The sequence below is a fragment of the Petaurus breviceps genome, unplaced genomic scaffold, assembly GCF_028583685.1.
Source record: "Petaurus breviceps papuanus isolate PSGF00001 unplaced genomic scaffold, PetGlider_PUasm1.0 90418, whole genome shotgun sequence".
NCBI lineage: Eukaryota > Metazoa > Chordata > Mammalia > Diprotodontia > Petauridae > Petaurus > Petaurus breviceps.
Window position 1 is genome coordinate 2063094 of NW_027187246.1, and position 27134 is coordinate 2090227.

At 34.8% G+C, this 27134-nt stretch overlaps 1 protein-coding gene across 4 annotated transcripts in view; it reads left to right on the forward strand.

Moving 5' to 3' along the window:
* MYT1L (myelin transcription factor 1 like) overlaps nt 1–27134 on the forward strand; it is a 704996-nt gene that overhangs the window by 157974 nt on the left and 519888 nt on the right. For all 4 annotated transcript variants that reach the window (XM_069108684.1, XM_069108683.1, XM_069108686.1 and 1 more), the window contains exon 3: nt 19217–19322. The gene's annotated coding sequence lies outside the window, so the exon portion shown is untranslated. The remainder of the gene's footprint in view (nt 1–19216; nt 19323–27134) is intronic.

The window sequence follows — 27134 nt, forward strand, 5'->3', positions numbered from 1 at the left end:
TAATATTCTAAGGTAACTCACCATTTGGTTATATGTATATATGTATGCAAACATATATATATATATATATATATATATAGTTAAAATTAAAATTACTTTTTGGTGTGTGAGAAAACTTAATTTTCCATATCCAGTTAATAACTTTTATTTATGCATTTTTATCACAATGATTTCCCAATACACATTATGACAATTGAATTATCCTTTTAATCCAAGGAAAAAATTGAATAAAACCTAGTCGACGAAGCAACCACATCTCAGATCATATTCTAGATTCAGGATCGATTGTCTCTTACCTCTCTGCTTTGAGAAGGGAGTATGTTTTCTCCTTTCTTCTCTGGAACAAAGATATGACCCTGAAATCAAAACAGAGTCATATTTTGCGTTGTTTTTGTGTTGCGTTTACATTGGTATAGTCATGTGGTCTTGATTCTATAATCTTTACGACAGGTCAGAGTAGTCTTCCCAATTAAAGGAACACCATAGTGGATTCTTCTGTCATGTGAATGATTTTCCTATTCTGGGTTTTACTAAAGCAGATCCCACCTGCAATATAACTCCCCCAATAAACTATTTATTCACATATTATTACTTTTATCACACCTAGGATTTGGAAATATAAGTGTCATCTCAACCAAGTTGATTTCTTTGTTTCTGTGAAATTGCCAATTTTCAGTAATCCTATTTACTAGTTAGTTCATTTAGGAAGAACCATGTATCCAGATACAATTACTTTGACTCTGAGTTTTCTTAGGTAAATATTTGAAAGACATAGATTAGAAACCATGGGATTTGTAGTTTGTCACAAAAATAAATATGAGATTTCGCAAACACTTATTATATTAACTTGATTTTATTTTGGAAATATGCAAAGCTTAAAATTTTAAGCAACATATGATCTTATAAAATAAATTACTTTAATTTTGAATTGAAATTCACTCAAAGTTTATATTTTTCAAAAGTCTTTTTTAGAAAAAGAACTTTTGAGAGAATAATATGAAAATTTGATCTTTAAGGCTTTTAGTTGAAAATATGTGTAATCAATGTAAGAAAATGCAGTCTACTATGACATGTATGTATTCATTTTCACACAGAACACAGTAGAAAGAACATATGATCTTAATTTCATTTTTTGTCCTTGTGCCCTCAGTGTCTAGAGCTTAGTAAATGTACGTTGATTTATTGTTTAACAGAGGAAAAAAAGATCTAGGACCATTGCTGTGGAAAGGACCAGAGAGGCCCTTTAGTTCAGTTGTTTAATTTTGCAAATAAGGAGCATGAAGCCTGGGAAAATTAAACAGCTAACTCACAGTTACACAGGTAGTAAGCATCAACAGCAGAATCTGAACTCAAGGACCCTGACAATGGAAACACTGTCCTTTTCATTGTGACATTTTGCCATCTAATTTGAAGGATGATTATTCTGAGGACTCCTAAAATTTTTCACAGTGGAGTATAATTCATTGTCAGACAGATTCTTCTTAGGCTGTCAAATTGTAGCATGAAGCAGGGAAAAGATCACAATCCTGGGAGTCAGAAAATTTGCTCAGGTTCAAGTGATGACCCTTGTAAATTCACTGAGTGACCAAGGGAACCACTTATGTCTTTGTGTCTCTCGTCCCTTTTCTAGAAAATGTGCATAAGAATACTTGAAACCAGTATTGTTGTGAAAGATATGTCATGTGTACCACAAAGCACATGTAAATGTGAGTTCTTATTGTTTCCAAAAAGTACTTGTTAAAAGATATTTTAACTGCTAGAAGACCAGTGGATTTGTCTCCTCCCTGGGACAGTATTATGGTAATGTTTTGCATGCTGGCTACTTTTGCTTCATTTAGACTGATTCATATAATCTAGAACTTTTTTTCAAAAGTAGAATGAGATCTTGAATTAAATTTTATCTTTTTTGAAGTATTGTGACATTTTAGGGTTAATTGTGGGAATTTGGCTACTATTTGTCCAATCAAAACATTCTTTAAAACTATTTAAATTTTACCCTTGTGGGTAAATTTCTTACTTTTTGTATTATATGCAGTGATTATTGAAGTGGCCTGTTTTTCAGCTTGATTAAGTTTTGTTTTGTTTTGTTTCATTTTGTTTTGTTTTGTTTTGTTTTGTTTGCTGGATTCATTGATTAGCCTGTAGGAGATTACAGCTAGCACATTTTTCAGGTGTCTGGAATGTTGTTGTTATTTGTGAGTAATACTAATTAATTTAACTAAATGGTCTAAATTTTTGAGGTTGTTCATTTGTCTGTGATTTCAACATTGGTCCAGTGCTTTGGCTAGGACCCACTTTTGCTTTGCTTCATTGAAGTCATAGATCTGTTTATCAATACTAATAAGAGCAAAAGAGAGAAGATCAATTTAACTACAGCCACTGTTACTAATTTATGACACTGCCTTCCTGATACTTGAGGGTGGGAACAGAGACCCTGAATATTCCTTCCTAGATTTTTATAAGAAGCATCTATTTTTACCCAATTTTTCATTGTATATTTTTATTGAGAAAGAGGAATGTATAATGTAAAAAGCATCAGCCTTAGAATTCAGAGAGAAGGGTTCAGTCATGAAAAAGTCCTATAATCTATCTAAGTCAGTTGTCTTATATGTAGGATAAGGGGAAAGTGCTTAGTAAATATTAAAGTGCTATAGGAATATGAGTTATTAATGTTATACATATGTTTGTAAATATATAACAGATATATAATATATTAGAATTTTTGAGTTATTGAACTGTTAAAGAACTTAATTATATTCCAAATGCATATAGATCCAAAAACATTTTAATTTCCTCTAATGACCCTAAGGAACAACAAAAGATAGAAGTCTACAGAATTTGTTTCATTCTAATAAGTTGTCTTCAAAAATTGCTATTTTAGGGAGAACTTCATTTGATGTGTATACCATGATAGTGGTAAAGAATAAGCTATAAACTTAAGACTGTCATAAGTTCCTAAGATTTGCTGTGTTACATCATAGCATTTATTTTTCAAAATTTATAACATTTCTGTCAGTGGGCAAGATTTGCTGCTTCATAAGGTGATAAAAAAGCTAAGGAACCTAGCGAGATGCATCCAGTACAATTAGACATGAGAAAGCCTCTAATAAGCAGAATGGTATCCATTACCCCTAGATGTAGTTACAAATATGAAGAACATGGTTATCTGCTTACTCTAAATAATTTATCATGTATTAGCAGTATAATAACCCTATTTAAAAAAAAACACTCACGAATGTGACACAAGCCACAAAAAGAAATATGACAATATTCAACAATTAAATAATATATATGTAAACACACATACTATAAATTAATGTGTTGTATTATATATGTAAGAGTTGTACATATGTATATATACATACATGTATACATACAAATACATATATTTATGTGTGTATTGTGTGGGTGTTTGTGTATGCATGCATGTATGAATAATGGAAAACAGTGTTGTTTTCTAGAAAGAACCATGGACTTAAAATCAAAAGACCAGTGGTTGTCTCTAGGCTCTGACAAAGACTCACTAAATCACCTTGGGTCAGCCTCTCATGCTCTCTGCAATTCACTTCCTTATCAGTTATAAAGGAGGAGATGGGGCAGGAAGGGACTAAAGAGACTAAGGAACTAAAGGGTAATCCTAAATCCTGTTCACCTGCTTTTACGAATTAAGAAAAACATTTTTTCCCTTTGGGTCTCAGTTTTCTTGATCACATTAGGGGTTGGGTAGGGTGGAACACAGACTAGATGCTCTCTAAAGCTCTTTTCAGCTCTAGCTTCTATGCTCCTATATTTCAGTGCATGTAGGATGTGTACATTAAAAAGCAGCCCCATTCCCATTTATATTCAATCCCCTAGTTACTAATATTTTAGAAAGAAAAGAAAGACCTTCTGGAAGGAGGCATATGGCATCATAAACGAATACAATGCACACCAGGACTGTAAACGAATGAAGTTTTTAGGGTCTAATCCTCTAGTCTTACAGGTCTCACTCTCCAATTGATTGCACTAGTGATTAGGTCTTCCAGGGACCATTGCTTTAAAGACTTTGATCGCCCCTTCTTGTCATTAAGGCTAACTAAGGTATATGTGATGGGGAATGTTGGGGTGGAGGAATAGGAGGGGGATGAAATGAAAAATCTTGTTCTGTCAAGATAACGTGATGGCTCTTACCCACCACTGAGCAAGCCCATGTGTACAGCCGGATATGTGACTTGCTTGCAGGCAGTGAAGGTCACATCTCAGTGGGGTACCATCTGCAGGTGTAGTTGTGTGTGGGAGGCTCAAGCACTTGTCAAGTTGTCAAGAACTTGGTCTTCTTTTCATCTTAGAACCATGCTATTCATGACACCGAAGTGGGGCAGCAAAGGAGGAGGGGTGAAATGGTAAAGCGTGTCTAATGATTTTCATTTCCATAACACTTTACAGTTTCCACAGCACTTTCCTCAGAATAACCCTGGCAAGTAGGTAGGAAAGGTATTATTTTATCAATGAGGAAACCTAGGCTCAGACATAGGGAGTGACTTAGACAAGGTCACACAAGGACAAATGAATAACAGAAAAGGGATTTCAAACTAGGTAGTCCAATGTCAAGTTCAGGGCTCTAACAGCTATACTGTATTGATTTGTGTCTCCCAAAAGCATTTTGTCTGACGTTCTCAGTGTATGAAATCTTGATTTTCAAGCATATTTTTATAATATTAACTCTGCTTAATAAACCAGTGCATGCAAAAAGTAAAGCATACAAACTTCATGAAAAAAGTAAATTCTATCCATATTCCCTTCCAGTTTTTATTGTTAAGCATATATATTTTGAGCATAGTTGTATGCAATTTTTACATTATTCATTCATCATTGTGAAAACATTTGAGGGTCTATTATAAGCACAGAATTATAGGCAGTGGGGGAGATGCAAAGAAAAATAACTTAGGAACTCTACCCTGAAGAACTTATATCCAAATATTAATTATAAGATAAAATATGATACTTTCATAGGAGAGAGACACATACCTTTGTAGAGGAAGAGATCACTTTGAGCTGGAGGTGTCAGGGAAGATTTTGTGGAGGGGATAACATTTAAGTCAGGTTTTGAATGATGACAAGGATTTAAACTGGTAAAAACAGGGAGGGAGGCTGGGTGGATAGGGAAAAGAATATTTTGTTTTATTCCTTAAGAGTTCAAGGATCTTTGAGCTCATGCATGTGAGAACTACCAGTATGGAAACTCCTTAGAAAATCACTACCCATCTATTAATTTAATTATCTTAGAAAATTGCCTGAGGGCCAAGGAAGGTAAATAACTTGCCAAAGGTTACAACAGTTTGTGTCAGAAGCAGGCTTTGAATCCAGTACTTTCTGACTCCAAAAGCAACTTCCTACTCTACTATTCTCTGCCTCTCTAGCTGCCTTTAAAAAAAACAGCACTATTTCCTATTAAAAATTTAATGCATTAACATGGCCAATATCTCTATAAGGTAAATATCATATTTAAAATCATTGCAGTATTTTTATATATGTACATATGTTAATATCATTGCAGTAATCTGTGGATGAACACATGGATTTTAGACATTTACTTATTGTTAGACATTTCAATTGTTTCTAATGTTAGTTGTTAATTGTTTCTAGTGTTTATTATAAAAAATTCTGTTCTATATCTTTTTGTAGATTTTTTTGGTTAAGTTGTTTCTCAGAATTGAAATTACTTGGTCAAAAGGTACTAGGGAATAGTACCATTATAATAGTACCATTATAAAAGCAGAGTTCTGAGGGGGGCAGAAAAGCAACTTGGGAAAGGGGAGTTAGGTGATTCAGAGAGACCTTCTGGAGAAAGTGATGTCAAAGTAGGATTTTGAAGGTTAGGAATGATTTCATGGAATCATTGAGTCTTAGAATTAGAAGGCGCCTTGGAAATCATCAAGCCCTATCTAAAGTCTAAAGACTCTTTATAACTTCCCTAATGAGTGGTCATCTAGCCTCGGCTGGAATAGCTCCAGTGATAAAGGAACATACTTCCTCCTGAGACAGCCTTTTCCACTCTCTGCCAGCTTTAATTGTGAGGGAGGACTTCCTTATATACTAAGCTGAAATTTGCCTTCCTGTAACTTCTACCCTTTTATCTCTTCCCTGTGGGTACAAGCAGAATGAGTTTAATCCCTTTTCCCTTGACAATCTCTTAAATATTTAAAGATAATGATTATGCCCAGCCCCTTTCTTTCTTTCCCTCCTTCCAAAGTCTCACCTTCACCAGACTAAACAGCCCCAGCTCATTCAATTGATTATTCAATGACATGGCTTCTAGCCCTTTCACCATATTGGATGACCCTCCTCTGAACACAGTGAAGCTTGTCATGTGACAGACAATGTGATTTGATGCCCAATGTGATGCCCAATATTCCATGTGATTTGACCCAGGCAGGATTACTACAAACTCCCTCATTCTGAGTACTATACCTCTAATAATATACCACACCTGTAATAATGTAGCCTAAAGTTGCATTATTAGATTCTTTGCACTCTTGACTCATTTTGAACTTTCAGTACCACAAAACCCTGAGAAGGCTTTTTGATATGAACTGTCTTTTAGTCATACCTCACCCCTCTTGTACTTAAGCAGGATAATAATTTTTTTTTTTAGCCTTAAGGGTAGGCCTTTACATTTTTTCCTTATTTAATTGTATTTTATTAGATTTGAACCATGGGTCTAACTCATCTCTTTTATCTCTCTCTTCACATCTACTCATATACTCATGTGTGTGTGTATGTGTATATATGTGTGTGTATTTATGTGTGTGAATACATATATGAACATATATTTTTATTTTTTTTATTTTTTGCTTTTTTTGGAGGGCTTTTGGCATTAAGTGACTTGCCCGAGGTTACACAGCTAGTTTTTTTATCAAGTGTCTGAGATTGGATTTGAACTCAGGTCCTCCTGATTCCAGGGTCGGTGCTCCATTCACTGCATCACTTAGCCGCCCCCCCCCCATATATGCATATATAAAGAGAGAGAATCCTTTTTTTGTCATTCATAATGACTTCTATCCCTCCCAAGTTTGTATAATTGGTAAATTTGACTATTATACTATCTGAACCTCCATCCAAGTTATTTATAAGAATATTGAACAAAACAGGGTTAATGACAGATACCTGGGCCACATCCCTAGATACCTTTTCCTTAGTGGACAGGTCTATTAAACTATAAAATAGGTCTATTAAAAATATCCATTCTTTGGTTCTGGTCATTTAAACAGTTCCAGATCCACCAAGTTATACCCTCATTTTTAGAATTTTTTTTTTAATCCAACGTCCCCCTACACACACGCACACACATTATAGAAGATGAACACAAAGCATTTCTGTGATCTGACAGTCTAGTAACCCTGTCCAAAAAGATAATGAGGTGAACCTGATATGATTTAGTCTTAATGAATTCGTCTTAGCCCACAATTATCACCACTTCCCTTTTTATTTGCCCCCAAACCACTTTAATAATCAGTGCAGTCTAAAATTCAAAGAAGCCATGTCAAATTCACAATTCTAGAGCTATACAGAATCCACTTTCTTCCCATTTTTGAAAATTGGGACCATATTTGACTGCCTAGAGAAATTCCTATGTTCCTTCTTCTATTCTCAACACTTTTCTCCAAGATCCTTACCAATATTTCAGCAATAACATCTGCAAATGCCTTTATTACCTTTATAGGATCATAGTTCTAGAACTAGAAATCCTTAGAAGTCATTCAATCCAGTCGCCTCATTTTATAGATGAGAAAACTGAGTCCCATGAATGTGACTTGGCCAATGTCACACGGTAATAAATGAGAGTGGATGAGATTCCAACTGAGGTCCTGTGGTTCCAAGCTCAGAACTCTCTCAACTGTACCACATTTCCTCAAATGACTTGAATTTATTCCCAACAATTAAGTGTTCTCTTACTGACTTCAGGGAAATCTTACACTTTGATTTACTGTTAACCATTTTTCCTTTAGGAATATTGTGAAGTAGCAGAGTTGGTCTCTTTGACATTCTTTACCATATTTTTCAGTCCCTCTCTTTTTTTGGGGAGCCTTCTATTTTCTAGAGACCTATATTGTATCCCCTTCCTTCAGACCTTGCTCTCAGGCTCACCCCCACCTCACTCCCACCTCCCACCTCCCACTTCCACTCACAATGTCACTGACAGTGGCTTAAAAGCTATCCATTCCAGTATTGTTTGCAATTTAACAAGGGAATCTTAAATATGGACAAGCTTTCAAGATCCAAAGAATGAATCAGTGATAGAGAACTTTCAGTCATCATAACTGGTGGTAAAGAATATTTTGAATGAAGTTATTCTGTTTAGTGGTCCTATTTCCATACTCTGAAGGTCTTGCCCTGATATATGAGCACTGCATATAAATTCTCACTCTGAGAACCCTGAGGAATAATAGCAATAACAAGTATTTAGGGGTTTGGTACCATGATCATTTTTATTCCTAATTTAAGTTACATATGACATTTACTAGGTTGGGAGTTAGTAACAGGGAATCAATATAGGAGAGTAAATTTTATTCAGAGAAGTTACACTCCTTAATTAACACATCACCTGGGAACAAGCACCCAATGCATGTTTATTGAATAGAATCAAGGACATAAAGGTAACCACTGAGCACTCAATTTGGTAGCTGCTGTAAAACAATATATGTGTATATAAGGAATTAAGTCCCTTGGGTTCTAGACTCTGTTGTGATCTAGCTGTGTGACCTTAAGCATGATACTTAGAATAGGATTGTAAATCACAGTATCATAATATTAAAGGTGGAAGCAATTTTATTTATCACCCAATCTAATGCCATCATTTCATAGATGGATAAGTTGAGACCCAGGGAAATAAAGTGACTTGCCCAAGGTCACACAGGTAGTAAATGGCAAGAATTAGAATGTATCCTAGCTTCTATGATCCCAAATCTAGCGCTCGTTGCCTTACATCTCACTAATTTACTCTGGGGGCCTCATGACCTTATCTATAAAATAAATAGGTTGGACAAGACCAATAAGTTCCCTTCCATCCTTTAAACTCAGCCTGTAATGATATCACTACTATTATCAATCTTTGCATCTTGCGATTAACATCTGAGACTTTCATTTAAGTAAAAATGATAACATATTAAATAGGCTTCAATAAGGTTTACTAAACTCCTACTCCAGTGCCTCATTATTATGTAGAGTTGTGTCTCTAATCTCAGAGGCATTCAGCAGAACCTTCAAGAGTCCAGATGAATTTCCACAATGTATTAGAAAAGCAAACCTCACTTGCTATGCTACAGTGGTGCATACCTTCAATGTGTTATCATAGTTTCTGGCATGTTACTGGAAAGCTAGACCCAGTTGGTTTTCAGAAGAAAAAAATAAATCTGAGCCAACAGTAATATGAAAAATGCTACAATTAGTAATTGCTCTTGTTGTTGTTGGTCAGTCATTGCAGTCATGTCTGACTATTTGTAACTCCATTTAGGGTTTTCTTGGTAAAATACTGTGGACATTTTCTTCGCCAACTCATTTTACAGGTGAGAAATTGAGACAAAAGGGATCACCCAGCTAGTAAGTGTCTGAGGCAAGATTTGAACTCAGGAAGGTAGTCTTCCTCACTTCATTGCCTGCCTGGCTGCCCTTCTAATAGTTAGAGAAATGCAAATTAAAGCAAGTCTGAGGTTTCACCTCACACCCATCAGTTTGACAAAGTTTACAAAAGAAGGAAAATGACAAATGCTGGAGGGACTTCAAAAAAAAGGTTCATTAATGTACTTTTGGTGGACCTGTGAACCAGTCTAGCAGTTCTAGAAAGGAATTTTTTACAATATCCAAAAAGCTATTTAACTGTGCACACCCTTTGATCCAGTGATGCCACCACTAGGTCTATCCCTCCAAGAGATCAAACAGAGGAAAAGCATCCATATGTACGAAAATATTTATAGCAGCTCTTTTTTTGTAGTGGCAAAAATAGGGAATGATTGAACAAGTTGTGGTATATGAATGTGATTGAAAACCATTATGCTGTAAAAAATAATGAAAGGGAGGATGGTTTCACCAAAACCTGGGAATATTTGTAAAAACTAATGAAGAGAAGAAGTAATCAAGACCAAGAAGGCAATTTACATAATAATAACAATATGGTAAAGACAATATACTTTGAATGACTTAGGAATTAAACACGACCCCAGAAAACTCATGATGAGGCTACCCACATTCTGATAGAGGTGATAGACTCAGAGTATAGACTGAGAATATTTTTTTAGACATGGATAGCATGGGAATTTGTTTTCTCTGATTATTTTTTAATGTATACAATGAGCAGAAAAGAGAGAAGACAGATATTCACTTGAAAATTTAATTTAAAAAAATAATATAGATATAGACATAATAATGGACTATATATCTATTGGAGATGATCATCACCAGAAGTATGGCCAATCCATAATAGATTTTCCCACCTATATGTCAACTTATGGAGCTATCTATCAAGTCAGAAAGGGTCTATAATCTGTGCTGGTAGATGACTTGTCCACATCACTGAAATCATAGATTCTTGAAGTACTGAAGAAAACTCTACAAATATAAGCCTTTAAAGTAAATAATACAAACTCTAGGAGACAATCACTTCCCTTGAATCCTTATTCCAAACTCTGGAGTAAATTTTTTATAGAATAATGTGGAAGTTCTATGAAGAAAACAGTAGCAAAATATAGCTGTATAAAGCTATAATCTAGGCTTCAGCAATTAAGTGAACTCAGAATTTCTGAGTCAGAAAGCACTTTAGAGACTATTTCATTCAACTCATAGCTGACCAAGAATCCCCTCAATAAATGGTCTTTTTGCCTTTACCTGATGAAACCTAGAGAAGGCAGACTACTACCTTCCAAGTCAACCCATTTTATTTTTCAGAAATGCTAATTGTTAGGAAGTGATTTCTTCCTCTTAGTACCCTTACACTGAGGGTAAATCTGCCTATTTGCAATTTTCTTTTTTTTTCTTTTGCTCCTAATTCTGCTCTGTAGGCCCAAGCAGAAAAAAAAAATGCTTTCATACCACAACCCTTCAGGTACTTGGAGTCAGCTATCATAACTTGTCAAGTCTAGCCACCTTCCTCATTTTGTAATTTTGAAGTTGATTTTTAAACCCAAGTGTAAGACTATATGTATCTCTATTTTAATCCATCTCATAGATAAATTTTATTTTTAACTTCACCTTATAGATGAAATAGTTGACAGTACACACATGCCAAAATAAAGTTCTTGGGTGTTTATTGGGTTGAATTGGCATAATGATCAAAGTAAAATTATTACTTGATTTTATTGTCTGTCATAATTGTTTCATTTCAAGATATCGTGATTCTGATCCCTCCCTTAAAATAACCTGTTAAGACAATCAGTAGCTTAGAAACTCAAAGGCATGATTCAAGCCCTACCTCCAATGCATATTGGCTGTGAGAGCCTGAATCACTTACACACCGTGCTTTAGGCAACCCTCTAATGCTAGAAATATAGAGAATGTGTCAACCTGAATTGATAAAGGGAATTTTGTAACAATGAAATCACTCTCTATCCCTATCCCATTTTTATGCTACTTTGTTGACCACCTGAAAAAATCCAGCTAAGTAGATTTTTCCTTAAAGTTAATTTACTGTTAATTTTAAAAACATGTTTTTTAAAAGTTATTACTAAAAGATTTAATAGTTTACATTTTCATGGTGCTTAACAATTTACAAATTACATTCCCCCCCAAAAAAAACGTGGCAAAAATGGTGCAAGTATTATTGTTCTCATAGAGAAAGAAATTGAAGGTCAGAGAGATTAAATCATTTACCCATCACCACAAGGTTAGTAAGCAAAGTATCTGGGACTCAACCCAAAGTTTTCTGACTCCAAATTCGGGGCCCCTTCATTATTCATAAAGCTTTATTATTTGTAAATTCAGCTATTATTATCATTCTAACAGATGTCTCACTTGGAATAGGTGATCCCAAAGAAAAAGCATAAGTGACATCACAAGATATTTTAAACAGTATGTGTTATTTGTTTAGAGGAATGTAAATCTATTGTGAACTGGAGTGATTTGGGAATCTTTCATGGGGACTTGATACATAGAATCACATGGAATTTGGACAAGTGGAAAGAAATTTCATATGAAGGAAAACTTGTGAAAAAAGCAACAGAAGTGAGTAAAATCAAGAAATCTTGGAAAGTACATTTGAAGGAGGTCAGTTTGGCTAGAGAAGAGAATTCAGGTAGGGGAGTATTGGGAGGTAAAGAAACAAACGTGGTGGCAGATGGTGGAAGTCATAGGATTAAAGGATTTCCAAAGGGAAGGAAACTTAGAAATCATTTAGTATAACTCCTTAATTTACAGATGAGAAAACTAAAACCCAAAGACATGAAATGATTTTCTCAAGGCCATAGAGGTAAGCAGACTTGGATTTTCTAGTCCAAATCTATTGCTTTCTCTACTGTATCTAACATGGTGTACTTGAATAGGAGATTAAGAAATTTATCCTAATAGTTACAATTATTTCTTGAAAAGGAGAGTGATAAAAATGATAAAATGAAAGCTTTTAATTTTTTTTAAAATTGATGTAGTAGTACTATGTAGAATAGATTAGAGACTAACAAGAAACAGGGAAGACATGTTAAGAAATGATCTCAATGCCCTTGACAAGACCTGAGAATGATTGACTGGTGTTAAGGAGGATAGGAAAGAATGAGTATATTGTAACCTTACATAACTCCATTCGACCCTACCTGCTGATTTTAGAAGCTGTTTTCCAAGAGAATTCATAGGAATGGGTTCAGAAAAATTCAATTCAATTCAATTCAACAGATATTTATTAGACACTTACTCTTAAAACCTAATTATTTTGAGGCCACTGCAGTAGAGAAAGTCACAGTTCTTGATCTTGAGGAGCTTATCAGAGAGAAGGTATGTCCACAAATAACTGTAATACAAATTAGCATATGATAAATGTGTAGAACAGATAGAAGCAAACCACTGGGAAATTCAAGGAGGGAGATCAGTATTGTAGTTATCAGGGAAGGCTACATGGATGATATGGTTCTTGATTGGAGACTTTAAAAAAAAGAGTTTCATTAACTTTGATATTTCAACAAGTGATGATATGATATGCTACTCATGTAGTATTTTACAGATAGTTACAAATAGCAATTCAGACCAAGCGGATGTGGGACCAGAACTTATCGTTTGTTTGCCAGGGGCATATATACTAACATGACCTCAAAATTTCAAAGTTCACGTCTATACACATGGCACGTGGTCTCCATTTAATACCTATGCAATGTAAAGTGCCAAATCGAAAATTCTGTCCCTTTTTGCAAATTTAGTCTTTACCATTGACAGGTCTGCTGGTGGGTTAATATGTATATGTGCCCTGGAAATGAAAGTAAGCCTTTGTCAGTTCAATGAACTATACATTTCTCAGATTTCTTGGAAATAAATTTCATGATAGCTTTTTATAAATGCCTCCCATCTTTTCAATTGAGCAGTGGAAGCATGCTATTTCTTAACACATTCTGAACCTCTTTTGGTAACTAGTTAGAGAACTTTCTTGCACCTGAATTCAATTGGACTCCATGAATACATAGCACATGCAGTCTCTCTCAGTTTCCAAGGGGACTGTTAGTGTCAAAGTTGACTGTTTTCAATTGCCTCTATTTTATTTCAGGGTAGTTTTTTTCTGAATTTAGAGAGTTTATTTTCTTTTTTTGTGAGACAAAATAATGTAATTGGCTCCACATGCCACAAAGCCTACATTATTTATGACCAAACTCTTACATGCTAGCATTTCAAGATTAATTAATAATTGCACTGGTATGGAACTATACATGTATGACATTTCTGTGGTATGAGCCAGGTTGTACTTTCCTTGCCGTGTAGATGAAACTGATTTTTAAAATACCAACTTTAGTAATATTTTTCCTATAATGAACATTTACGGCTTATGAAAATAGTAAATGACCATAAATTTTTAACTATTTTCATTTTCTTCCCTGCTTCCTCCTCATCACCTTTAAAGTTCTGTCCTTAGATGTGTTCATTTTCTTCTTTTCCATTGTTAAATTGACTTTTCCTATGAATAAAATCCCAAATCCAATGTAAAATACACTTATTGAGCTTCTATAGTGTGCCATGTACTGTGCTAAGTACCAGGGATACAACTGATCAACTGCCCTCAGTGAATTCAGAATCTCATTGGGGAGGGGGGGAGATGGGAAAACACACAAAAGGCGGCATGAAAGTAGAAACAAAAACAGGGGGTTCCTAGCATAGGGGTATTTTGTTCCAGGGCATTGAGACCAGGCAAGGAAGCAGGTACAAAGTAGAGTGATCAGAGTCTAGTTTCTATCCCCCATAAAGGAAGGCATTGGGAGGAGTTTGGTAATTCACCTTCCAAACAAAGGGGAAAGGAGGGGAAGTGAGGTGGCCTGAATCAAAGGTTGAGTTATCAGCATAGTGCTGAGCTTAGAAGTGATGAGCTTATCCTGAGGGCCATCTTGTGCTGTAGAGGTGAAACCAGGCAGGGAAGCAGATGCAAAGTGGAGTATCTATGTTTAATGATGCTCTTGGAAACCCCCCCAAAAAGAATTGGAAAAGAAAAACCTAGTAGTCAAACTCTGTATTGTATGATCTGTACACTTACTATTTTTAATGTTGCACTTGTGTGTTGCCAGAGTGGATAACTTTAACAGTGGCATAGTGAATAAAGTGCTAGTCTTAGAGATGGGCAGATATGGTTTTAATCCTGCCTTTGATATTTTCCAACTCTGAGATCATGGGTGTTTCTCTTAACATCTCTAAGCCTAAGTGTACATAGATTTAAAAGGAAAATAATTGCACCTTCAATATCTACATCTTGGGGCTGTCATGAGGGTTATAGGACATTCTCTATGTAAAGTGCTTTGAAAATCTTAAAGATCTCTAGCATTATAAAGACCTAGAATTAGGATTATTATTGTAATTGGAATTAATAAGGGCAGAGTCTCTCTGTACACCAGTTGTGAATATGCAATTCTATGGAATGGGATGTCCTTAAACAAGACTAAACTTCAATCTACTGTCATCAATTAAAAAAAAAGCTGCTCCTGAAAATAGTGCAAATCCTTAATCAAGTTTATGATAAAAGTTGAAAAAAAAACAAAAGCACGGAACTTTTGTACAATGCTAAAATCCATACTTTCAATAAAGCACTTATTACAATGTAATGCACTAAGCTAGTCATTGTAAAAGACAAAAACATGAAAGCCATTAAAGGATCTTAAAATTTAGGTCCATCATCACTATATTTCTTCTGATTTCTCCTTTTAACATATCCTAACTCATTTTCTTTGTCTAACTATATTAAATTTCCTATTCTTTGTTCTCCAAACAAAGTTGGAATTCCATATGCTCAGGACTCCATCTATCCCAAATCCTCTCTATTCTCCATTTCACTTCCAAGTAATTGAACTATTCCCCATTCCTAGAATGTATTCCTTCCTCATAACTATCTCTTATAATAAATAGCTCATTCAAAGCTCAGTTAGAATACTATTTTCTATAAAAGTCTTATTCTAACTCTTGTTAGTGCTGAGGCAGAGAATAATTAAGAGAAAAGGAAATAAAGTTAGGCTACAATTTAAGCAAGAGACTGTGGCATGGACATTTAAAGGTCTGAGAGCTATATTCTATCTGTAATCCACTGGAACTGACTATAATATTATTTTAGTTTACATTAGACATTAGTAAAGGAATGGTCAATATCAGATTACTAAAATACCTCATTTTGAAGTAGCCCATGCCATTGATCCTGAGGACAAAATTCTAGTGAAACCCTGATGTACTGTCTACATGTTATAATTAATTAATATATTCCAATTTTGCTTTGAGGAGAACTAGTCTGAGAGTTTTGTTTTATTTTCAGATTATTAAGAATTATTTTATATACTCATAATTGTAGTAGAGAAATACTTTAGAGAGGCAATTATTTCTTTATCATTCAGTGTTATAAGTCTAGGTATGAGATTATTACCTGATCATCTTTTTCATAACAAAATTATAAAGAACTTTCAAGTGAAAATAAACATTTTCCCAAACTGTCAGTACCACATGACACAGTCTTTTTTTGATTAAAAAAGGGGGCACAGGGAGAGGGGCAGGATGGACAGAACACTTACAAGTTAAATAAGCAAAAGTTTTTTTCCTAATGCAAGACAAATTTTATTTTGAGGAAAAGAAAGATTCCTTATAAAATAGCTAGAGTAAGTAGTGAGAAGAGGGTTTATACAGAAAGTTAAATCTTGTTACCAAAGTAAGATTTTTGTAGACTGCTTTATGCTCCAGTAACAATAAATGAGTTCTCTCATAAGGGATTGGCTTTACTTGAAGTTATAGACATACTGTAGCCATACTGAGTAGACACATCACTAAGAGATAAATGAATCCACGAAGTAAACTGGTGCTACTTAACAACAGTGTGTGTATTTACTGCAGCACAAAGATGGAAAAGTAGATGACCCGAACCTATTTCACTGCTTTATCAACTTTTTAATCACATTGGTGCAGACACAGGTACTGATCCCAGTTCCTATGACCTCTCGTTCATGTTCTCATAATCCTTTCTTGTTTATAAAGCACTTTCCCTACGAGGGAGTTAGTGGGAGTATTATTATCCTCAATGTGGAGATAAGGAAATTGAGACCTGGAAAATTTTAATGAGTAGCCAAAGGTCAGCACTTTAGAAGCCTAATCTATCTCTGATCTCATAGGTGTAGGTCCTTCTTCCACCAGTGCCCATCTCAATCCTTCCAAGCCACCTGATCCATGGCGATTCTTGTCCACCATTGGAAAATGTCCACCATTCTTGAATGTCCATTATTTTTTTCTACAAATCCATCTAGACCTCCTTCTGAGTCCTTTAATAGTTAATAGATTCCACCCTACCAATTAGCTTTTAAGTCCAGGGCTACTCTTAGTCCAAGACTCTTTCTATTGTACTATACTGTCTCATAAAACCACCATTTATTAAAAAAATATTTAAAATGTCTGAGTCAATTTACTTCCCTTAGCAAAATAGCCTAGCTATTGAGTTTAATGGTTCTTTGACAATTGCTGTTAGGAGTGTACCTAAGTGGTACTAATTAGAACACCAGTCACTATATAACACTTGACTTACAAAAATTAAAGAAATTGAACTAAATGTGTACTGATCACGTGTGCATGCCCAGGAAATTCACTTTTAAACACACACACACACACACACACACACACACACACACACACACACCCTAAATCATTGATATAAGTTTATACCCTAAATCATTGATGTAATATTTTCTATTGTGATTTTTCCTCTTTTGTTGATGAGGAAAGTATAGAGGGAAAAGTCCCAAATATAGTCTATAACCCTAAAATTAGATATGTATAAGCATACAATAAAAAACAATTTCATAAAATTACCATGTTATAAAAACATATTAATGGTAAAAAAAGGGTTTTTACATTTTGCATTCAAATAAAATTGTTTTGTTCATGCAAAAAAATTATTTCATTTTGTCTATGATGCTCAGATTATTATTTTCTTATTAAAAGTATTATTGTAATCTGCATTCTGGTTCTGTGTGGGCTACATATGGGCTAAGAAGAATATTAAGAACAATATAGTTGAATATTCCTGTTCTTGATAAAAGTTTTACTACAAACAGATAATCAACCAATCAATATCCAAGAATATATTTTATTCTTTTGCCGATTCGGCTACATCTTATAAGGGATTCAAAGGCATAATCTCTGCTTTCAAGCAGTTTATAAAATCCTTAGTGACATGAATAGTTCTCATCTCACTTTCCCTAGAGATCCTCAAACTAGCTGACCACTTCTCAGGTACGATATTTTTCTAGAGGATATCCTTATTTGAATATGGGTTGGATTAGACAGGCTCTGAATTTTCTTCTAAATTTGAGTGTCTGTGGTTCTGTATGTGTCTGTAAATCCATTCTGGAATCATTTAATAGAGTCAGCAAAGTACTTCAGAAATACCATGAAAATCTTTTGAAATATATGACGTTAAGCATTTTTCTGTGACCTGTCTACTTCTCGGTGTATTTCAGAACTCTTTCAATCTCAATTTGCATATTTTTTTAGAAAAAGATTCTGTTTTTTATGTCTTTGTTTTAGTAAAGTCTTATTAAGGAAAATAATAAAATTCATTATGGTTGCATTTTTATAGGCAGTTTGTTTATTTCATAGGAAATAATGTGTTATCTTGTTTCAAATCACAGTTGCTAAGCACTCTGAATATGTTCTTTATTTGCAAGGTAACCTGCAAGAAGTCTAGTACAGTATCTTTTAGAGGATTTATGGTAATGCTGCTGAATTTAGCTGATCATAAACAGCATGGTGAGCCCCTAAGGGTCTCTTCATTTTCCTGACACACTCCACTGCTGCCCCATTAACACTTCGTCTGTTATTGCCACATACTCAATTTAATGAGTATCTTTGAATTTGGAGGTCTGTACCAGAAACAATAGCTCTAACAACCAATGCCCTACCTAGTCATTGTACTCCCTCTCTGCATAGTTTCTAGTTATGCTTTTTTTTTTTTAATAAAGCAAGTTCTGGGTTGGGGGGGAGGGGTTGTGGAATCATCTATGTAATCCAAGCAGATTTTATTTTAATTACAGCTGCCACTAATTCCAAATTCTGAACAAAAATACATGCGAGAGTATAGATGAAAAGCAGAATGCACACCAGTGAAAACATTGTTTTTCAGCACTGATAACATTGAATTGGTGACATGAAACACTATCACCAGGGACAGACCATATTGTGTTCTTAGTGAGGCCATGTTAATTTGAAAGAATGTATAGAATAGCTAAGATATGTTCTATTTATTCATTTAACAATCACTTGTGTTGAAGAAAGAAAAGGGGCTATATGTTCAGGGGTTGGCTGCTACTTTGGTAGCATTTAGCATAGCAAATTAAACTCTTTAGAGGCTTTTTAAGTTCTTAAAATTATCGAGCAAAAGAAAGAAATATTTCAAGTATTTTCTTCTGATATATACTTCCAAAGCAGTGTTCTAACTAAAATTATTTACTTTGTTATAAACCTAAAAGCACATAGAAGAGAATTTCTCTTTTAGGTTTTGCTCATTTCCCTTTACGTACTATATGCTTACTTTTCTTCTTTTTAGAAAATGAGTTTGGAGGAAAATTGGTGAAATCTCATTCCGTGGACCCTGACAAACTCTGAGAACAAAGTCTGGACCAAAGTTGAATCACCTCACCAAGGGATTTCAGGTACACCTGCCATCTGTAGCACTCTCCAGAGATCATTGATGAGAGTTCATTTCCTCTATAGCTTATCCCATTTGCTAGCAGCTCTTGGTAACTGATCACTTTTTTCTACAGGGCACTCCATAGTTTCCATGAGGCAGTTAGGAGTTCTGTTGTGCATTCTCTTTAAACAGTCAATTCATGCTAAAAAGAGCCATTTGCAGTTAAATTAGATGATGCATGTATTGTTCTTGATACTAAAGTTATATAGAGCAAGAATGAATGCTGGATCCTGGTGGACCATGATATAGTGATTCTTTGGACTGTCAAAGGAAGAAAAAGCAGTCTGAGACTAGTTAGCCTTCAATGTAATATTGAATTTCATATGAATGTAAGGAGAGTCCTCATTCACTCCAGAAATGACTAGTTGTCAAGAATGTACATGATGGAGTTTTTGTATGTGCATAACAAATCTCAGTTTTCTTGGTGACATCTTACTTGGGAATTCCCAATTGCTAAAAAGCAATGCCATTGGAATATGGCAATTGGAAACTATGAACCTGCAGTCTCTAGGCTTTTAAGAATGTGAGTGAAACTGAGTTTAGAAACCATAGTGCTTCCTGTCTCCATCCTCACAGTAAGGAGAGCATTTTAAACTGTGCCTTTTTGTGTGTGAAAGATTAAAAGATCCTATTTTCTCAAGAAAGACAAACAGAGCTGTGTGGCATCTTCATTGTGCAACATTAAGTTTTTTCTGCTTTCTGTTTCATTTGGCTTCCTAGTCATAGGAAACTCACTACTTACATAAAACTCAGAATCTGAGCTTGAATTTCATAATCAAAAACCTTAAGTCAAGAATCCTAAGAATTTGTAAGAGAAGTAGCATGATATGGTGGTTTAGAGAGGGAAGACCTGGATTTAACTCCTACCTCTGATACATATTGGCTATATACTTAGAGCAAGTAACTGAACCAGGCTAATCTCTAAGACTTTAGTTACAAAGGAAGGCTATATGGAGGGAATTTCAATGCCCAGAGTTCCTCACACCAATGAAATCATGTCTGGATAAAAACAAAACAAACAAAAGGGAAATGGCACAATGGGTCATATACTATTATTTTATATATTCTAATTACATTTCCTGAAGAAAAGCTCTTTGTACATTTGCTCAAAGTTAAGAAAGCATTCAGTTAATAATACATTTTTCTGGTCTAAAAAAATTACTTCCTCACTCTGGGTATTAAGAGACTCATGGAGTAGTTAATGCTTCCTACCAGTCTTTTTATTTCTTTGGAGAGTGATGAGAAATGTAAAGTTTTGTTAGATTAATAGTTTTCTTGGGATGTAAACTCCTTTAGGATAGGGGTTCTCTCGCTGCTATATTTGTATTACCATTGCCTAACACAAGTGCCTTTAGGCACTTACTAATAAATAATAATAATAAAAGTAGGCGCTTAATAATTGTTTATTGATTGATGAATAGATGCGGGGGGGCGGGGAGAAGCCTGCATGAATTTAATGTTCTGCACACCATAATTATAATTCCATCATGAATTTTTTTGAATATGATCTGTATATTTTAACCACAAATTTTTCAGTGTACTGCTCATATGTGAAACATACAGAAGACTTTACTAGATTAAAAAGGAATGAAAAGTATTTGTTCTCTAACATATATCTTTGGGTAGGCCAGAAGCTGGAACTTGCTATTGGGTTGTGAGATTGAAACATTTTCAAAATAGGCAGACCAAGTTATACAAGTTCAAAGAAAAGCCATGGAAAAAAATTAAAGATCTTTAGACTAATCAAAGGACCATGAACGTGGGTATAATTATGATTGGTTTACGTATTCTAATTCATATCAAGCTTACTCTTTGATTTTGGTAATGATATACATGAAGACCAACATAAGATGGCAGCACATGTGCAAATTATATTCACATTTTCACTTCCTGATTTAAACTTTTTTCAGTTATTTCTATTTATTCCATCTCCTGTAAATGCTGAGTTTTTATCCCATGGAGATATACTTCTATATATTGTGTTTATTTAATAGATGCCTTCTACTAACAATAGAGTGGAGGATGAAATGAAACATAATAAATAGAATCCCAAACATACTGTTGTGATCTTCTATAAAATAGAAATTTATAGATCACCATATTGCATTGATCTAAATTCAAAGTTTATAAATAACCAAAATCATTTTTGAGAAGAGGGGCTTCTAACTTGCTTTCTAGATTTCAGCAGTTGCACTAATCAGGCAACGGGATCTACAAATTATAATTCACGGACATGCTGGTTCACAGAGAAGTCTTTTTGTTTATATCACAGGAGCCAGCCAGCTGGGATTGATCGCAGACAGTGTCTACTTCTAGGGCAGTAAGGAAGGCAACATGTGTTACAGCTATGCACGTCAGGGCAAGAACAGAGAAACCTAAAAGAATCAGAGTGGAGAAAATGTTTCCAGTATTTTCAAGGATATATCACTCTGCCTGCTAGAAAGTGTAATCCTTAAATCAAACTGAAAATTGTGTGAGATATGAAATCAAATTAAATCCAATTCCAAGGGGTATTGTCTTACCTGAGTACACAGGAAGTTTTGTGTGTAAATCCCCACATGTCAAAATGAGATCATACCCCTCCCTAGAATAATAAAATAAAAAGCAACAACAAAAAGTAATCATTCACACCATGGTATTCATACTATGATACACAGTACAAGGTAATGCAACACAGTTTTTCCTTGATATTATTCATTCAGTCCTCTAACCAAAATGCTTTTTAGACACCAAAATAAAACGAAGGAGGAAATGTCAACCAAGTAATTATCTTTAAGCCATGGGAGAAAACATTTTCAAACAGGAGTGGAGTATTCATTTGGTGTTTGATAAAGGTGTGAATTTAAGGTAGTAAGTGTGATGATATTAAAGGCCATAGAGGACAAGACTATCACTAATGCAGCCAATTTTTTTTATCTTTATTGTTGTGGATTAAATGTAACCATGGGGAATTGTTAAAATAATTCAAATTAGACCAAAATCTATAGCATAAATTTACATCTCCTATTTAAAGTGAGTCTCCACTAAGATTTTTGGGGTACAGTCTCTGACAGGTCCTACCAAGTTTGAAAAGATCCTGAGAATGGGCCCATTGATGAACTATCATCTCGGATTGAACCTAATTAAGTAGAAAAAGTCATCACTGAGTTGTCCACAGGGTGATAATATTTTTTTTAAATCTCATCTCTCAAAGATATCATTAAGATATAAAGGAACTATAATCCATTTTGTTCATACTAATTAAGCCACAGATCCTTAGAGTGTTAAAAGTAATAATTAAATACATATGTGTAAAGATATAAATCAATGTTTGTGTAAATTGCTTCCTGATTTACCAGATGGATAGAAATAGTACTGTTTTAGCATAGCAGAAATGTAGCACACAGGACTCTAATGATGGCACAAAGTAGTCCTGAAAATGTAGTTTATTACCATACGTACCTTTTCATCTGATACACTTTCATTCAGATTTTTCAATGGTTATTCCACAAAGCTTCATAGACCTTCCTGTAGGTCTTACAATATTTAAATAATCATCTAGGAAATAAACAAGTGGAAAGAAAAAAATAGGCTGGCCATATAGTTGAAATGCAGTGGATAACTCAGAGTTTGCACAGGCAACTTTCCTGCCATCCCCTGATATTAAAACCCAAAGGCATGGATTGTGTAGATAAGTTGTATGAGATTTATAGAAATGCATGGAGAGGAGAATGTATAAGATGAGAAAGTGTAGAGGGACTGAAATTTGCACCCACTGAGGGAATGTATAGCTTATATCCACATTAATGATGCCACTGATCCATCAAACTACTCTTGTGATACTTGGACTGACTAATGGTTGCCCTTTACTCTTATTATATCTCCTTGCCTTTTCCAATTATCCATTCTATTGATTATCTTCTTTTAGCAGTGGTAACTGATAAAATAACTTACTTTTGATCAAAATATAGACAAAAGAAGAAAAAAAATCAGTTCACAATGATTATGATGTAGTAAACATAATGAAAATGAGTTGTATTTACTGGTAACTTTCTTCAAAGTGTATTTCTGTCCATTAGCTACAGCATTTTAATGACCATCATACCTTTCCTTTGTGTGGGATACAGTCACATATTATATCATTTGAGAAATAGAGGAGTCTTAAGTCAAGGGATTTTCCAGAGATCATTAGCACAGATAATGATCAAGGTGGGGAGGAGGGCAAGCATGAGAGAATAAATTAATTTTATCTAGAAGCATAGTATCATTTTTTTATTCATAAGTATACTAGTTCAAGTATGTAAAGTTTCTGTCCTACTGTTGTACTAAGAATTATATTGTTGGGAATTTTTAACCCTCTCTTTACCTTAAAAAATGATGATTGCCGTACTACAAGGAAAGAATGCCTTTACTACAATGACAAAAAGAGGAGGCAGGTTTGAACCCGCTGTATAATTTTGGAATTCAGATGCAGCTGTGTTATTCTTGAAATGGGCAGCAGACTGGCAGCTAAAATCAGTCAGAGGTGCCACTGACACCCCCAAACCTGCTGTTGAGAGTATAAGTTAGGAATCACCAGATGGTACGTCATCCCCCCGGGGCATTACTTTTAGGAGGAAAACCATTGTTGAGTTAGAATCATATGTACCCCCAGAACCCTCTGCTACCATGAAGAAAATCCCTGATAGCTCTTCTCTTAAAATAGCTTGGGCTTAGTGTTCCAGGAGGAAAAGTATTGTTAGCAAGGGATTGTTCTGAGAGTAGCTTGTCCACATTCTTCTCTCACCCACCATGGTACACCTGTTCATAGAATTCTTTCAGCCCCCAAATGTTGGAAAAACTGCCTGTGTTGTTTAAGTATTCGTTCCCACACTTCAGCTATAGATATATAACAGAAGGCGTATGTGTATCTACCACAATAAGCAGCTCTTATTAGCTAATATGTGGACCCAGGTTTTCCTGTATCCAAAGCCTGCTCTCTAATCTTCTATTCCATCCACTACACCAGAGATTAGTCAATAAATATTTAATAACTGCTTACTATGTGCCAGGCACTGTGCCAAGCCTGTATCTGTATGAAACTCAAGTAGAAAGGGGCATCACTGAGCCATACATAAGGATCCCTACAGGCTACAGATTGACTTAGAAAACCACATATTAACATTATCTATTTTGCTTTCATTTATTTTGTTAAATATTTCCCAATGACATTTTTAATCTGATATAGCCCAAACTGAGGCCATAATAACAGATGTGGGCCATATGTTTGATGCCTCATCACTATACCACACTGCTCTCACTACAATCATATGTGTGTATATGTATATGTATGTGTATGTATATGCATATATGTGTGTATATATGTATAAGTGTACATGATATATACTTGCAAAATAGCTAACAATTCTATAGTTCTTTAACATTTTCAGAGCATCTCATTTGGTACTATCTCATATGCACATGTATACATACATACATACATACATACACATATATAATGGATAACTACAATATAGCTCAACTTTATATAGAGCTTTAATGTTTACGTAGAGATTTGTGTGATTTATCCTATTGATCTTCACAACAACCCTATGAGGGAGATACTAGGGACATTGTTAAATTATTAAATAGGAATTTAATAGATAAGGAAAATGAGACTTAGAAAAGTGAAATATACAAACCATGGATGTATACATGGATATATTAGTAGCAGAGGCAGAGTTTAATCCAAATCTTCCTGGCTCCAGTCTACTACTCTTATCTCTTCTGATATTAAGTTCAGGGATAAATTGGATTAGAAGAATCTAATGTCCCTTCTAACTTTGACCTTTTGTGATTTTATTATATATTGGAGGATAAAGAAGGTGAGGGAGGAGGATTCACATTCATTAGGCAGCTCAGTCTTCCTCGATTGCTAAAGCATAAAAAGAAGTTAAGACTATGTAATCTTTTCCCACTATAGCTATTGCCCTTCAGTAATCCAATGAAATAATCCAACATTTATTAAGCTATTGTATGTAAATTACTAATCTAAGTGATAATATAGATAATAATAATCCATATCTTCATAGAACTTGATGGTTTATGTATAAAATAAGATACACAAATAATTACTAGGAATTTTTAGATGAATTTGTAAAGATCATTTCAAGGACATGGAGTAATGTCTACTGTAAATTTAAATTTTGGATCCTATAGCACAAAACTTGAAAGATATCTTAAACTTCCTCTTCAGCCCCTCCCCCTACACAGACTTCTCTCCCCCTACCCTTTGTCACATCTTTTAGCCTTTGGATGCAGTCTAGGCTGCCAGATTTCCCTCTTTGCTCTGGCTACTTACCACTTTAACTTTCATAGTCAGAAATCAGTAGATACCAATTTGGGACCCCTTGCTGCCTTTTCTACAAACCATGACTCATTAAAGGAAGTTTTACCATTATTACTTCATTCTAAATGAATGCAAGACTGTTTTGTGTCCTTGCTTCCTATTTAATGGGTAAACCATTTGAGATAGTCTGGTATATTGGAAAGAGATATAGGTTAGGAGCTGTGTTATACCCAAGTCCTGCCACTTACTTCTAAATGACTTTGGGTAAATCACTTAATTTCTCTTAACCTCAATTTTCTCATGTGTAGTAGGCATAATAATTCCTACTTGCCTGCCTCATCAAGGCATGGGGATCAAATGCATTAGTTTGATTATCTCTTGAAAATGCAAGGTTTTAATTTTAAGGGGATAGTGGTGGGATGGAAAAGTTCTGAACTTGGAGTTATGAGTTATGTTCAGGCTCCAGTTCCAGCCACAATAGTCGTGTGACCTTGAACAAACAAGTCAATCCCTCTAAATCTTCATTTCTTTATCTACAAAATAAAATAATACCTACCTGTTTCACAGGGTTTTCGTGGAGATCAGTGCTATGTATTCGCAAGTGAACTATTATTATTGTTGAGGCATAGGCAAAAATTTGTCCATGCTCATAAATACAGAGCTGGAGGAACAATAATATTTGCAGAAATGGTGTTTAAACCATAATGAGCTGGAAATGTTGATTATGAGTTTGCTTGATATAGAGCTCATGCAAAGGCACATAGCCCTGAGATTGAGACAGTACTAGTCTGATTTACATCTGTATACCACTCAAAGCAAATTGCTTTTACATACATTATCTCATTTGATTCTCCCAAAACCATCCTGTTAAGGAGGTACATCAGAAATTTTTATTCTGCCAACCTAGAAATTAAGATAGAGAGGGTTTAAGTGGTTTCCCTGGGTTCCCACCATGGATGATTGACACTGCAGGGACTAGAACTCTTTAAAATTTAAAGTCACGTTCCACCACCAGTTTGCAAAGCCTAAGGAAGAGATATAACTACTCTTTTTTGTTGCAATTCAGTCATATCCAACTCTTCATCACTCCATTTGGGGTTTTCTTAGCAAAGATACTTAAGTGGTTTGCCATTTCCTTCTCCAGCTCATTTTACAGAGGAGGAAACTGAGGTAAATTGGGTTAAGTGACTTGCCCTGGGCCACACAGCTAGTAATATCTGATGCCAGATTTGAAGGCAATTCTTCCTCACTCCAAGCCTGGCACACTATCCACTGTGCCACCTAGCTGTCCTATAAGTACCCTAGAAGAATATAAACTCCTTGAGAGAAGGACATTTTTGTTTTTGCCTTTGTATCCTTAGAGGTAACTAACAGTTGGCACATAGGTGTTTAATAAATATTTGCAAAACATAAAAAAATCGAATATGATAAATTAGAACAAATGGGTAGAAGTAACAGATAAGTAGA